This window comes from Chionomys nivalis, chromosome 22 (genome assembly GCF_950005125.1).
Source record: "Chionomys nivalis chromosome 22, mChiNiv1.1, whole genome shotgun sequence".
Classification (NCBI taxonomy): Eukaryota; Metazoa; Chordata; class Mammalia; order Rodentia; family Cricetidae; genus Chionomys; species Chionomys nivalis.
Window position 1 is genome coordinate 3021281 of NC_080107.1, and position 14234 is coordinate 3035514.

The window sequence follows — 14234 nt, forward strand, 5'->3', positions numbered from 1 at the left end:
GGTTTCTTGGCACCAGAAATGTATTCTCTATTGATACGTGGATATATTGCAAACACCTAGGAAATTAGATAACATTAGGGTAATATTGCTTTTTAGTGTGAGTCCAAATGTTTGAACAAGTAAAAGTTTTCCATTTAAATTTGTGCATTTGCTTTACCATTTTCCTAGGGGAAGAATAAATAAACAACTAGTTCTAACAAGTACTTTTGAGCATGATTCTGCTATCCTCTGTTGAACTTTCCTCTCTCGGCTCTGCTATAGGGCTCTAATTCTAGTTCACCTGCCAGCTTCCAGCTGTATAGCCTTTGCATTTATATCACTTGTTAGACCACAGCAATTCAATTTACAGTGAAGATAGTAAAGGACAAAGATGTATCATCTTGTTGAATTTGATCTTACCCTCTGAAACAGAAGCTAAAAAGAGCACTGTCAACTTAATATTAGAAACATGACCAACTGTGGCATGATAATTAAAATATATTAATAAGGTAATTACTGATAAAGCCTTTATCCATGCTTTTGTATAAACTATACTCAATACCAAAACACAGTATCTTCAGACAGTCAACAGGAAACATTAACACAACATCAGGATTAGCTGTAAGTTTCTACCCATATCAAGGGAAGGTGTAACATATACTTCAGAGGGACATTAAAGCAGTCATTAAAGATGTCAGTAGGTTTCTCTGAGAGATTAATTATTTATTATTTGTAAGCTGCATGAAGATAATTTGGCACAAAGGCAAATGAAGAAATGTCCTAATAATAGGGACCTTTCCCCAGTATAAGCCAGTAAGGAAAACAATCATAAAGTTTTAATCTTTTTGAGTACAGAGAGACTTTTATAACATGAAAGCCTTTGAAATATCAAAAAAAGTACTGAAATAAGAAACTAAGCTCTTAAAAACAATTGATTTTGCAATATTAGGAAATAGTAAAGAATCAGAAGAAGAAGATGATAAAGTCAATACAGGATTTGTAGGAGTGTAAATTTAGAAAAAACCTATCTCAGTAAGATTGTTGAATTTCAATGACATGTAGCAGTATCTATGTGCGTGTGTATGCAAACAAGTACACATATGTATGTACATATGTAAATGTATCACAATGTAGAGATGCACATCCATATGTACTTAAATGTGTTTGTATTTACATGCAAATTTTATGTGTCAATTGGTATAAAGGGGAAATAAATAAGCTCTTAATAAGTAAGAACAAAATCAAGATCCATATCTAAAAAAAATTCATTATAAAATAACACAGGATGATCAATCAATTAATCAACAATGATGCTTTACTGATGCTATAAAAACATGAAACTTACCCTGAAAGTATCAGATTTAAAGACACAAGTGAACCATGTGTACAGGAATTTTATTGAAATAATGACCTTCATGCAGAATATGATCTGTTAAACTACATTATTCATCTGATTCTTTTCTACATTCCATATCTCCTACCATGTAGTGAAATTTTCCCAATTTCACATTTCAGACTATCCATCTGCAATATGCTCCTCTGAGTATGAACTGTCTCATCACCTGCTTCCATATGTTGCGTGTGTAGCCATGAGTTTTTTACTCACTCAGATTATGTTGGACATTCTCACCTCTGAAATCCATTGCAGGTAAATGCATAATCACTGTTCGAGTTGTTCTTCATATTGTCTCCATCATATGCTCCTCAGTTTTGGTTCTACTCTTGTTTTCAAAAGACCTATGCATCTGTAGTGTTGATATTAGATGGTGAAAATGCGTTATTCTCCAGAGTTCACATGCGTATATAGTTGATCCTACTCATCCACCACTTAAATCCATATAAGCTTTGAATCCTAACAAAAGAATAACTGAAGAAATATGCAAGCATGTGTCTACATTTTTCAAGTGGGAAATAATTGGTTTGTAAGATCATAAATATTTCTATCATAACCAGGACACCTTTAATGCTAATAAACTAACCCTAAAATTTTGTATAATGGTAAAAGGAGATAAACTAGAAAAGAGAGAATAGAAAATGAAAGAGAAATGAACATGACAGAAATTATTAGCTTCCTAGGTGAGAGACATTATATATCAGTTATTCAAGACAGCTAATGACAAAAGTATTGATGAAGAGGTCATGTGTTGTAGATTATTATTTTAAGTTGCGTTATATTTTTTTATGCTGTGGAATATTTGTTTAATGATGCAAAGAGGTTTTGAATTTTTTATGTTGCACTTGTTTAATTCTGTGAAACTGTGTTACTTTGTCTGCCTAAAACACCTGATTTTTTTTAATATTTATTTATTTATTATGTAGACAATATTCTATCTGTATGTAGGCCTGCAGGCCAGAAGAGGGCACCAGACCTCATTACAGATGGTTGTGAGCCACCATGTGGTTGCTGGAAATTGAACTCAGGACCTTTGGAAGAGCAGGCAATGCTCTTAACCTCTGAGCCATCTCTCCAGCCCCTGATTTTTTTTTTTTAATGAAGAACTTAACAGTCAATAGCTAAGCAGGGATAGGCATGGCTGGAAGGTAGAAAAAATAAGTAGGAGGATAAATCTGGTAAGAGAAGATTGATCAGGTAGTGAAAAGAGAAGAGAAGGATTCCAGGGACCAGCCACTCAGCTACATAGCAATCCACAGAGTAATATAGACAGGATAATTTAAATTAAGAAAAGCTGGCTAGAAACAAGCTAAGGCTAGGTTTTCATAAGTAAGAATACATTTCCATTTATTTATTTGGGAACTGGGTGATAGGTCCCCTAAAGAGTAAAGAGCCAAATGAGTAAAAAATAACAACCACATTTTGGCATACTAAAGTGAGGCTCGAATATTCCTAGTCCTGAGAAAGCTGAAAAGAAAATACAAACAAACAAACAAAATAGCTCCCCCTATAGATACGGCTCCTTTAAGAAACTCTGCCTTACAACAGATCTCTTAAACAGCTTTTTCCATGCATAGAAACAAACAAACAAACAAAAAATTAAGAAAAAAAAAATCCCCTGTCACAGTGTAGAGCACTGGCATTCCGTAGTTGGTGGTTGAATACAGTTACTCGTCAAAAACCTCCTATGGACCCTGAGCTTTAGGCTTGGTTTTTCCATCATAAGAGATAGGTAGAACCAATGATTAAAACCCCATTGGAGGTCCTAGCCAAACCACTAAGCAATTTAAAGACTTATGTAGTCAAAAAAGCTAAAAGATAAACAATGAAAGAGATCCAGACAGGAAAAAAAAAATCAGGTACCAGTATGTTTAACAATGGCATAGATTTAAGAAAAGAAAATGGGCGTAGACAGTCATAGAAAAAAATAGTTTAAAAATAATAGCAATGTATTTAAAGAGACAGTAAAAGTAATATAAGTGAAAAATGTCAAACAATATTGGAAATATACAGAAAGTCTGGATTCTGTATGTTGTTTTAAATTTAATCCTGTAATATGATTTTAAATTATTTGATTGCTGATAAGCAAAAGACAACTGTTAAGAAAAGAGAGACCTGGAATTGAAAGAGAGACTGTGGAATTAAACCAGCCTAGATACTTTAGGAATACCTTAACTTTAAAATGCCAGTTAAAAAATGTATTTGTAAAATGGATCTTAACAGAAGCATTTCTTCGGAGAAGAGGTTTTGCCTTTGTTCCCATGGGAGACCAGAGGCCGTGGATTTCTTCAAAAGTGATATCGATCAGGTCTGATTAGTGGAGACCTCCTGAATCTTGACAAGTGACAGCTATCAACTAAGGTTAAAGCAGATCTTACCAGGACTTGGAAATTGTCTCAATTTTTCTAAGGCCCCTAAAGATGAGTTCACTCACACATAATAAGAAGCAGTTTGGAGAACAAGCCTTCCACATTCTGAAGAGTTGGGTGGATGGTCTTCGGTTAATTGATAGGTTATGCAGGAACATTATCATTTAGGGGAGTATAGGTATATAGGATAAAATACGGCTGATAATCTCAGATATTTTCTTGTCATGGATTCTGGTATACTGATACAAATTTAAAGTTATTTTTGTTATACTGAAAGTACTATTGTTTGTGGTATTGTGTTTATGCAGTTAATTTTAAAATGCAGTGTGTAATAGGAAAGTGAGGTTAATAGTTAATCTATAATAATTAAGATTGTAGTCATATTAGGTACCGTTTCAAGATTAAACAGGTTTATTTTAGATGAATAGATAGATAGATAGATAGATAGATAGATAGATAGATAGATAGATAGATAGACTTTCAAACACTTCAAAGTCCTTCAGATTATGGCATTTAAGAAGCTTGTTAAGTGCCAGGTGGTGGTGGTGCACACCTCTAATCCCAGCACTTGGGAGGCAGAGGCAGGCAGATCTCTGGAAGTTCGAGGCCAGCCTAGTTTGCAAAAGCTAATTCTACAATAAGCAACAAAGATACAGAGAAACCTTATCTCAAAAAAAAAAAGAAAAAAAAAAGAATAGAAAGAAAAAGAAAACAGAAAAAAAAGGAAAAACAAAGAAAAAGAAGAAGCTTGTTAAGCAAACGTTTTTAATGAAAATGAGACACATCTGCTCCTAGAAGAACCAATTTACTTCAGAAAAGATGAGGGGCATTTTAAAAACTCCTTATAGAGTTTGAGTTCAAATTGATAATGCTACCATTTCAGAAAAAAAAAAAACTGCCTTGCCTTGAGTGTTGACAATATGCTTTATAAACTGGACCTGCAGGACCCACAGGAAAGTGACTACTAAACAATTTTTGACTCTTGACCAAGCAAGGCAAGACAATCTTTCAAAATTTCTGCTTCATAGAAAAGTTTAAAAGATACTCTAAGCATGTAAGATGGATATGTATACACCAACATTGTGAAGGAACTTCGGGCAACTGTCCAGCCAGCCAGAAGTCTCCATTATTATATAATATTACATCCTTCTGTGGGTCATTGATGGAGTTAAAGATGAAAGATTAGACTTATAGATTGTCTTAGCTATGATAGAAAACAAATTAGATATAAACTTTGGAATCACTAAGATAAGGTAGATAACAAAGTATTTCCTATGAGTATGCTAAATACAAAGGTACTGAATATTGCTAATGTAATTCTTGCTTGATAACTGTTTTAGATAAGTATGCTTTTATTATGCTAAAGTTAAAACCTTTCATTTTTTATTTAGCAAAAAAGGAGAAATGTTGTAGAATATTTTAAATTATGTTACATTTGTTTATGCTATGGAACATTTGTTTAATAATGCAAAGAGGTGTTGCTTTCTTTTATGTTGCCTTTGTTTAACTCTGTGAAACTGTGTTACTCTGCCTGTCTAAAACACCTGTTTGGCCTAATACAGAGCTGAACAGCCAATAGCGAGGCAGGAGAAAGGATAGGGATGCCTAGCAGGCAGAGATAATAAATAGGAGGATAAATCTGGAAAGAGAAAATCAATTGGGGAATGAAAGGAGAAGGAGAGGCAGACTACAGGGGCTAGTCACCCAGCTACACTGCAAGTCACATGGTAAGAAGTAAAGAAAGGTATAGAGAAAGGTAAAAATTACAGAGGCAAAAGATATGTGGGATAATTTAAGAAAAGCCAGCTAGAAGCAAGCCAAGCCTAGGCTGGGCATTCATAAATAAGACTATGTTTCCATGTATTTTATTTGAGAGCTGAGTATCAGACCCCCCCCCCTCAAAAAAAAGCCAATAGAGTCAAAAACAACTAACTAAAATCAGGGTAAGGGAACAGAATTCCGTAAAAACACATCACAGCAAAACGCATAGCCAAGTATTCTTAAACAGAGGTTCAAATAAAGTCCAGTTAGGAAAGGGCAGGCATTTCAGAAAACAGGCTTGAAGTAACTGCACCGTCATAGGTGCAAAAAATAAACCTTAGCCATTGTCTCATCTGAATTAACCTAAATTGAATCATAGATATAAAAGTTGTACAGCTGTGGATCTTTTTGGAAAAAGTAGGAGAAAAGCTTTGGTTTAAAGTCCTGGTAAAGTATATGTTTGCAGGATCCTCCATACATACTATGATAAAACAGAATAAAAGTCCAAGAAATAAATTGACAAAATTACATGACACAAAGTTAACACATAAAAACAATCATTTTATGTGCTCCAATAATTACTAGGTAGAATTTGAGACTAAATCAGTGATGGTTTAAACTATCATACACTCTAATAAAATACCAAGGTGTAAGTCAAGTATATATCATACTTTTTGTATGAGAAAATACATACTGAATCTATGAGTAACAATAAAACTCCAGTGAAAGAGAACCAATTATTTGGGATTTTCATAATTAATAGATAGATTCCACATGGTTGAAATGAGAATTTTATCTGTAATTCAGGACAATTCCAGTTATAATCCCTGAAAGTTATTTTGTACATATTCACAAACCAGTTCAAAAGGTTGTACATACACGGCAAAAACATCAAAATAGTCATCTAAAATTTACATAACAAACTGACTGACAAACATTACTGCCTTTAAGATTAATACTGTGTTAATTAAGATAATGTGGTATTAACACAAGAAAGGTGGAGAAGAGGGTCAAGTAAAACTGATATTTCACAAAAACCAATGGCAATTCAGGAGAGCAAAGGTATCTTTTCAGTGCATGGTACAGATTAATAAGTTACATACACTGTAAGAGTATGAACCGCAGAGATGCTGCATTTCACAGAAATTAATTATAAATGAATTAGTAGAGAGAATATTAAATGGAAAATAATAAATCATCTATGTAATATCATAACAAAACTTAGGTGGCCTTGGTTATAAAGATGATAATTTAGAGAGACTATCAAAAGCTCCTTCCATAAAGCATTGATGAACTGGATTAAAAAAAATTAATTCTAGTAAATAATGCTCAAATATATGTATAAGTAAATAAATCAAACCAAACAATATGTATCCAGAAAAGGACCCTATTCTAAACACACCAAAAAAAAGAGAGAAAGAAAGAAAACATATAGCCCATTATTTAAATGACCCATAGAACTGAATAGGTGTCTCAGGAAAAAATGTATATAGAAGAGGTTAGAGGATGAGAAAATACCTAACTTCCTATATCACTACAGAATAGCTCATTATAACCATACATTATCACAAAAACATCAAATTCTTGAAAGGATGTAGAGCAAAGAAGGAATCTATTGCTGGTGTGAATATAAAGGGCACAATCACTTTGCCAGCAGTTAGGACCTGCTTGCAAGACTAGAGGTATTTCTTCAGAGCGTCCAGTAATCATACACTTTGTTTTTTTTTGGTTTTTTTTTTTGTTTATTTGTTTTTTTTTTTTTTTTTTTTTTTTTTTTTTTTTTTTTTTGGTTTTTCGAGACAGGGTTTCTCTAGGTTTGGAGCCTGTCCTGGAACTCCCTTTGTAGCCCAGGCTGGCCTCGAACTCCCAGAGATCCGCCTGCCTCTGTCTCCCGAGTGCTGGGATTAAAGGCGTGCGCCACCACCACCTGGCAGTAATCATACACTTTGGTACTTAAACAACTGAACCGAATTTTATTCCCAACTGTAAAACTTGCAGAAGAACACTTATAGTTGAGTTATTTGTAATTACCAAACTTATTAGCAAATGAGATATACGGGTATAGATGAATGGCAAATACAATCAGGTATAGTCAGACATGGTCAGTAAAGTTGTGGAGGCCCAAAAATATAAGCCTATTTTCTCTTTGTCTAAATGTCAAAGAGTTTGAAGTTGCTCACTTGTTAACAAGTGTGGCTGCACACCCTGACCCAAGGTGTGGTTATTTGGTATTTTGAACATTAAGATTGCCCATACAGGTAGATTCTCTCCTCCCTGACCAAAGGTCAGAGAATTCTAGCATATTTCTGCTTTTTCTTTTGTGTTTGGAGCTTTGACCTAGGGAGTGTCTGCCTTCAGGACACTTCGTCTAGGGTGGGTTCACTGTCTACACAACAGGATGCCTTTCTCATGAATTAATGACTTGATGAGTCAAAAAATTGAAGCAAGTAACTCTTTTAATTGTCCTTTGTATCATGTTAAAGCAGTCTTTTGTCTTCTTGCTCCTTTTTCATTGGGGTATAAAACTGTATGGAAATGTAAAAAAAAGTAATTTAAAAAAATTCACTGGAACTCTCCCCTAGTAGTATCTTATGTTTTCTGTTTTATTTTTACTTGTGTACTCTTTACTAACTTTTCTAATCCTCATGCCCCTACCCGGGTAAGTGGTATATTGTTTGAAACTGGTTGCCGACATAAAGTAGATGAGTTCATCAAATTAGAGAAAAACACTGAGTAAACGTAAATGCAGAACACCAAGTGATTGAAGCCAGGGCAATGGGACTCATGTTGCATGACCTCATCTATCAACACACTGGAAAGACATATTTACGGAGCTAATAAAACCATCAATAGTTGTCAAAGATTAGAGTAAAGGGTGAATGGCTAGTAGAGCATAGTTGATTTTTAGGGCAGTGAAATTATTCTATGGAGGCACTAAAACAACAGTAGATTTCATTTGTCTTTGTTAAGATATGGAGAACATGCACAGTTAGCACCGATGTGAAAATGGTCCTTGGGTGTAATGATGTATCATTGTTGAATACTAATTTTAAGAAATTTCCCTTGGTCCTGTAAGATGCTAATATTGGAAAGGACGTGTGTGTGTGTGTGTGTGTGTGTGTGTGTGTGTGTAAGAGAGAGAGGGAGAGACAGAGAAAGAGAGGGAGGGAAATACTAGTTCTTTTTACAGTCTGCTCAATTTTTCTGTGACTATAAAAAGTGGCCTGAAAGGTATTATTTTTTTAACAATGGTCTATTATAATAGGTAGTAGGCTGTTTAATCTCATCTGAAATACTCTCTGTGGGAAAAAAAAAAGCTAATTTCAAAGGGTCATGAGTTTATGTCACCACTCATCAAACATTCTTGTAAGGACAACATTACAGAGATGAAAATATCTTTGTTTACAGTGAGGATGGGGATTGTGGGAAGGAGAGGGTGGCTAGGACTACAAAACGACAGCTTGTAGGGACTTTTATGTTGAGCAAATAGTTCTGTGTGCTATTGCTGTGATTATATGAATCTATACATGAAATGAAAAGGCATAGAACTCTCTGCATTATAGCAATGTCAATTTATTTCTTTGATACTGTATTATTGTTCTGAATAATACAAACACAGGAAGAGAAGTGGCAGAACTCCGTGTACTTTTTCCCTCAATTCCTTTAAAACTGTAATAATTTCAAGAAAGTAGTTTCTAACTATGTTCTCTCAGTCAAATAATAGAACTATAATTTCAAAAGCCTCCTCGGGGGTTTTGTTTATGGCATGCCAGAGTTCTTCAGTACTGAAAGTTTGATATTTCCTGAGAACTCACAAGATTCAGCATATAGCTATGTTCATTGCTGCATGACTCACAAAAATATTTCAAATCAGAAAAAAAAAGCCACATGGAACAAAATCTGGAGAAATGAAACACAATTGCCTAAGGTTCTCTTCCCAGAGAAATCTCATGGGACCTACTTAATTTTCTCAGCATGAATGCAGATAAAATGATGTCCACTAGGAAACTTGTTATAAAATCAACATACATTGAATTTGGTAAGAATGCTCCATGAGATCAGCTTCTCCCTAGTAAGTATAAAATATCCAGACTCACTGAAAATAAACAGGTATATGAAGTATATTGCCAGCTCAGACAAGATCAGGCACAATGAGAAACTCATATCATGCTTATATAAATCCTTCTCAAACACAAGTTCTTAGACACCAGCCAAGGGCTAAATTTGTAGACATCCATTCATGGACAGCATTTTGTTCTGTTATATTAATGTTTTTCTGTACAGTAGATAATATAAATTTTTGTAGATAATCAAATATATTCTAAACACAAAGAGATGATATTATGAAATACCAGTATCTGATTTATGAGAAAATTATAACGAATACAAACTTTCTAAAATCTAAGATGAATTGAGAAGCATTGGTTGAGAATTAAAGCTTTATGTATGCTCTCGGAATTTTTAATGTCTGTTTATGCAGCTGCTTTATGTAACTAATAACCTACCCACCAAACATTTTCTTTGCTATGGGGATGGAAGAGCAGTGCTACCTACTCCATCAGAAAGGAAAGAACCAAGTGAAATGGATTATTAAAAATGTTGCAGGATCCCTGGTGGTGGCAGGCAGCAGAAACGCTGCAGGTCTCCAAGCATTGGGAGTGGAGCATGTGGCAGCAGGCAGTGGGCCCTGAGAGCAGCCAGTCCCAAGAAGGGACAAGTGCAGGTGCTAGTCCAGGACTGGGAGACACAGTGGCAGGCAGGAGACAGAGACACAGATAGGCATACCACGCAGAGTGAGGTTGGATATTTATTCAGGGGATTATGGAAGGGGAATGGAAAAGGGGAAAAGAGCAGAGAGAGAGAATGAGAGAAAGAGAGAGGGAGGGAGGGAGGGAGAGAAGGAAGAGACAGAAGGGGGAAGGGGAGAGGCAGAAGCTACCTCTTTGAAAGGGAGACAGAAAAGAGAGAGAACTCAGGCTGGAAGCTGAAGATCAGCCTGTCTCAGCAGACAGGGGAGGGAGTGGGTGTGGCTTGTCTCTTAAAGAGACAGAACATATCATTATACCAAGCAACTATCTTCATTCTCAAAAATGCCACCATTTGGAAAAAGAAAGAATTTGAAGAAACTGTCTAATCATATTCTTGAACATACAAAGTTAATCTGAAATATTTAAATATTTTAAAAAGTAAGAAAATATGATTAAAAGGTGATATGTAGTTCATTTGAAATTGTACATATTGGCCCATTCAAGGACAATTTTCACATGAAAAATTATATACCAAAGGTAATGGAATAAATTATATTGATTATTTTACCATGTTATCTATAATTAAATTAATAAGTAAGTACTGTGTGGAAGCCCATGTGGGACTCAGTTTCTATCTGGAGTCCATTCTGACTTACAAGTCATTTGAGTTCAAGCTTGTCCTCTCTGCTTTTTCCAATAACCTTGAGGGCTGTGAGAGACTTCTCATTTAGCCTGTGAAGCTCATAAGAAAAGAACACTCAATCTAGTAGAGAAATCCTCAGGAACATCAAGATAGAAAATAAAGCTGCCCCTGAGCAGCAAACGCATGTTAGAGAGGAGACTGCTCACTCAAGCACAGGAATGGTCTTGTGGTTAGATACTAACTGACCATCTGTGCTGTGCTTTGTTCTGCTTTTGTATATAAACAAGTTCTGAAATAAACTCTAGGTTGTTTGGTATTAATCTTCCACCCTCCAAGTTTATCCTGTGTTTCTGTCTTCATTTTTCTTAATCTAACAGTTCCTCAACCTCAGCACCCTCTCCCAGGGTACACTCAGCTGATTTCTGCTGGAGCAGGCTCCAACAATAGTGAAGACTAAAAATAATATTTTAAAACCTTCATGCACCAATCCTTCTTTCTTGTTTCAGGCATGAATGATAACATAACCAAATAAATTTTATGAGGATATAATGTGAAATTTTTCTGAGTACCTCAGTGTTTAACATATTAGTATGTTGATAAGGAAGATGTCATGTCAGCTAAATATTCACATGCAATATATAGATGAAACTTAAAACATAAACTCCTTTTGTCTTAAACAAGAAGGATAATAGAGGAGTTATATAGGATTCTTGCCAAAATGAACAATATGAATCTTCTCATGAGTTAACAGTAAGACAAATTAATATAATCTTCCAAAAATATAGTATCAATACACCTCAAATACACATGCAAAGCAATATCCATGCCTCTCATATATAAATAGCACATAGTTGTTATGAAAAAGGAAGAAAATGCACAGACAGTCAAATATTCATAAGTCTAGGTTGTGTCCCCAAATGAAAGAAAATATTAATAGACTATTCTTTGGGAATTGGAAAGGTTGACTTGAATTGGATATAACTGTTTGCCCGTGGAGAGATTCCTCAGCGTGCTAGTGTGAGCCTGTGGCAGAAGGTACTTATTTGTCAGATGTGTACTGAGTTAAACACAAAGCACAATGAATGATGGTGTGTAAAACTTACTCTCAAAATACTACAACCAAAGATCTGTAGTAAGAAGAGAGAGGAGAGAAAAAAAGAAGGAAAGACAAGAAAGTGAAGACAACAGAGAACAAAGAAACAAGTAAAATGAAAGGAAGGAAAAGAATGATAGAATAAATATCAGAAGTGTCCAAAGGGAGAATATAAGTAAAAATCTATAGATTCAATCAACTATTGTTGTAATTTTATGCAAAATAGTTTTAAATAACAGCAATTTGATAAATACTTCTTAAATGTATCCTAAATTAATTAATTAAAATAAAATAAACCATTTAAAAATTTTTGAACACTGAATATATTGACTGAAACTTATCAAAGTAGAAAGAAAGCCATGTGGAATTTTCACAATCTTTTCAAACCTAAAAAATTAGAAAGTGAAAATAATGTTACCACTTAGTCCAGTTATGTAAAATAGTCATGAACTAAGAGATCAAGAGTTATTACTTCTTGGCTGCATTCTTATTTCTGAAGAGTACCTTTTGCTTTTGTGGTATGATAAGAAAATTCTACTGTGCAGCGCAGAACGCCTGTCTGCGCTCTATGCACTACTATATAGTTCGCGAGCTTCCAAGTTTCAGGCAAGGGGCTGGAGGTTGAAAAACACAAACACACACACACACACACAGAGAGAGAGAGAGAGAGAGAGAGAGAGAGAGAGAGAGAGAGAGAGAGAGAGAGAGAGAGAGGCAAGGACGCAGACCTCTAGTCACTGGTAAGAAACCCCCTTTATTCAATAGCACCACAGAGGCTTATATACCCAACAGTAAGGTGGGCCAGCAGGTGAAAACCTTATCCTCTGGTCCTCAAGGCAAGACAACACGTGCTTGTGAAGTAGAGCTGGTAAACAACTTTAACACAGCTTTCAGTAACTCAAATCAGAAGGAAAGTAAAGATCTCTAGCAGGGAAGACAGCTGGAGGCCAGGATTCCAAATGTCCCAATACTACTAGGTGCTTACAGTTCTAGCATCATCCCTGAGAAGATGGATGTGCGGGATTCCCCAAGCCCTTTGGCACCACGATTACAGGATGAGGTTTAGATGCATAGGAAGTATAAAGATCAATATTTAACTGCTATATTGTGGCTTTTTATGATATAATTTCTTGTTGTGGCCTTATCTTTCATTTTGCAATATGAATATATATTCTGTATCATTATATTTTGGAAGATTATAATCCTGATTTGATTGTATAGAGGCTCACAGATTGTGGATTTTAAAATATTGAAATGTTTTAAAGGCTACATAAACTTTGAAAAGCTCGATGGCATTTTACATTATGAGGTAAACAAGAGGCTCTAGTGACAAGGAATGGATGGTTAGAATTTAAAAGTTGTATAGAGTTTAACAATTGTATTTTGAGTGTCATGTTGACAAAGGTAGAGTGTGACAGACAGACTTGTAAACTTGACATATGCTACAATCTCCTGGGAAGAGAGTCTCAATTGAGATAGTCTACATTTAGTTGGCTTGTAGGTTTGTCTACGGAGGAACTTGTTAAGTAAGTTAATTGACATAAAAAGACACAGTCAACGGTGAGAGGCACCATTGCCTAGGTCAGGTGTTGTGAAATGAATTAAAGTGGAAAAACTGAGCAGAGCGTGAGCAATGAAGTAGGCACCATGAATGCTTTTATCTCTGCTTTTTCTTGGGGATATGATGTGGCCAGCTGTTTCAGTTTCTGTCACTTTCTCTTCCCCATATGCAAACTTTGGAAACCTCGCATTGTAAGCCAAATATACTTTTTCTCTTAGTGCTGCTGTTTGCCACTGTGACTTATCACAGTTACAGAAATGAAAGTAAACTATTATTTATTTTTAAATGCTTACACATGATAAAGCATCAGAAAATCATGTTTATCTACCTATCTCTGAAGTTACAAGCTTTCAACAAACTCTGTCAATGATTCTTTGAATGTCAAATAATAAAAAGAACTTCTGACCATCCCAAGCAGGGCTCCATATGCATGTGTGTGTGTGTGTGTGTGTGTGTGTATGTGTGTACGTATGTGTATATAAATTTTTTTTATTTTACATTTCAAATAAATTGTATGATTACTTTAGGTCCATTTTTATATATGGCTTTTTTTCAAAGAGAATTGAGCACTTTTAACAAATAATTTTCACACATGTATGCATGATTTTTACATTAGCCAGTGTGTGCTAGTGACCTTTTGTACATAAGAAACAGAGTCCACTGCATGCTTGTCAGCAAGGTCGCCGA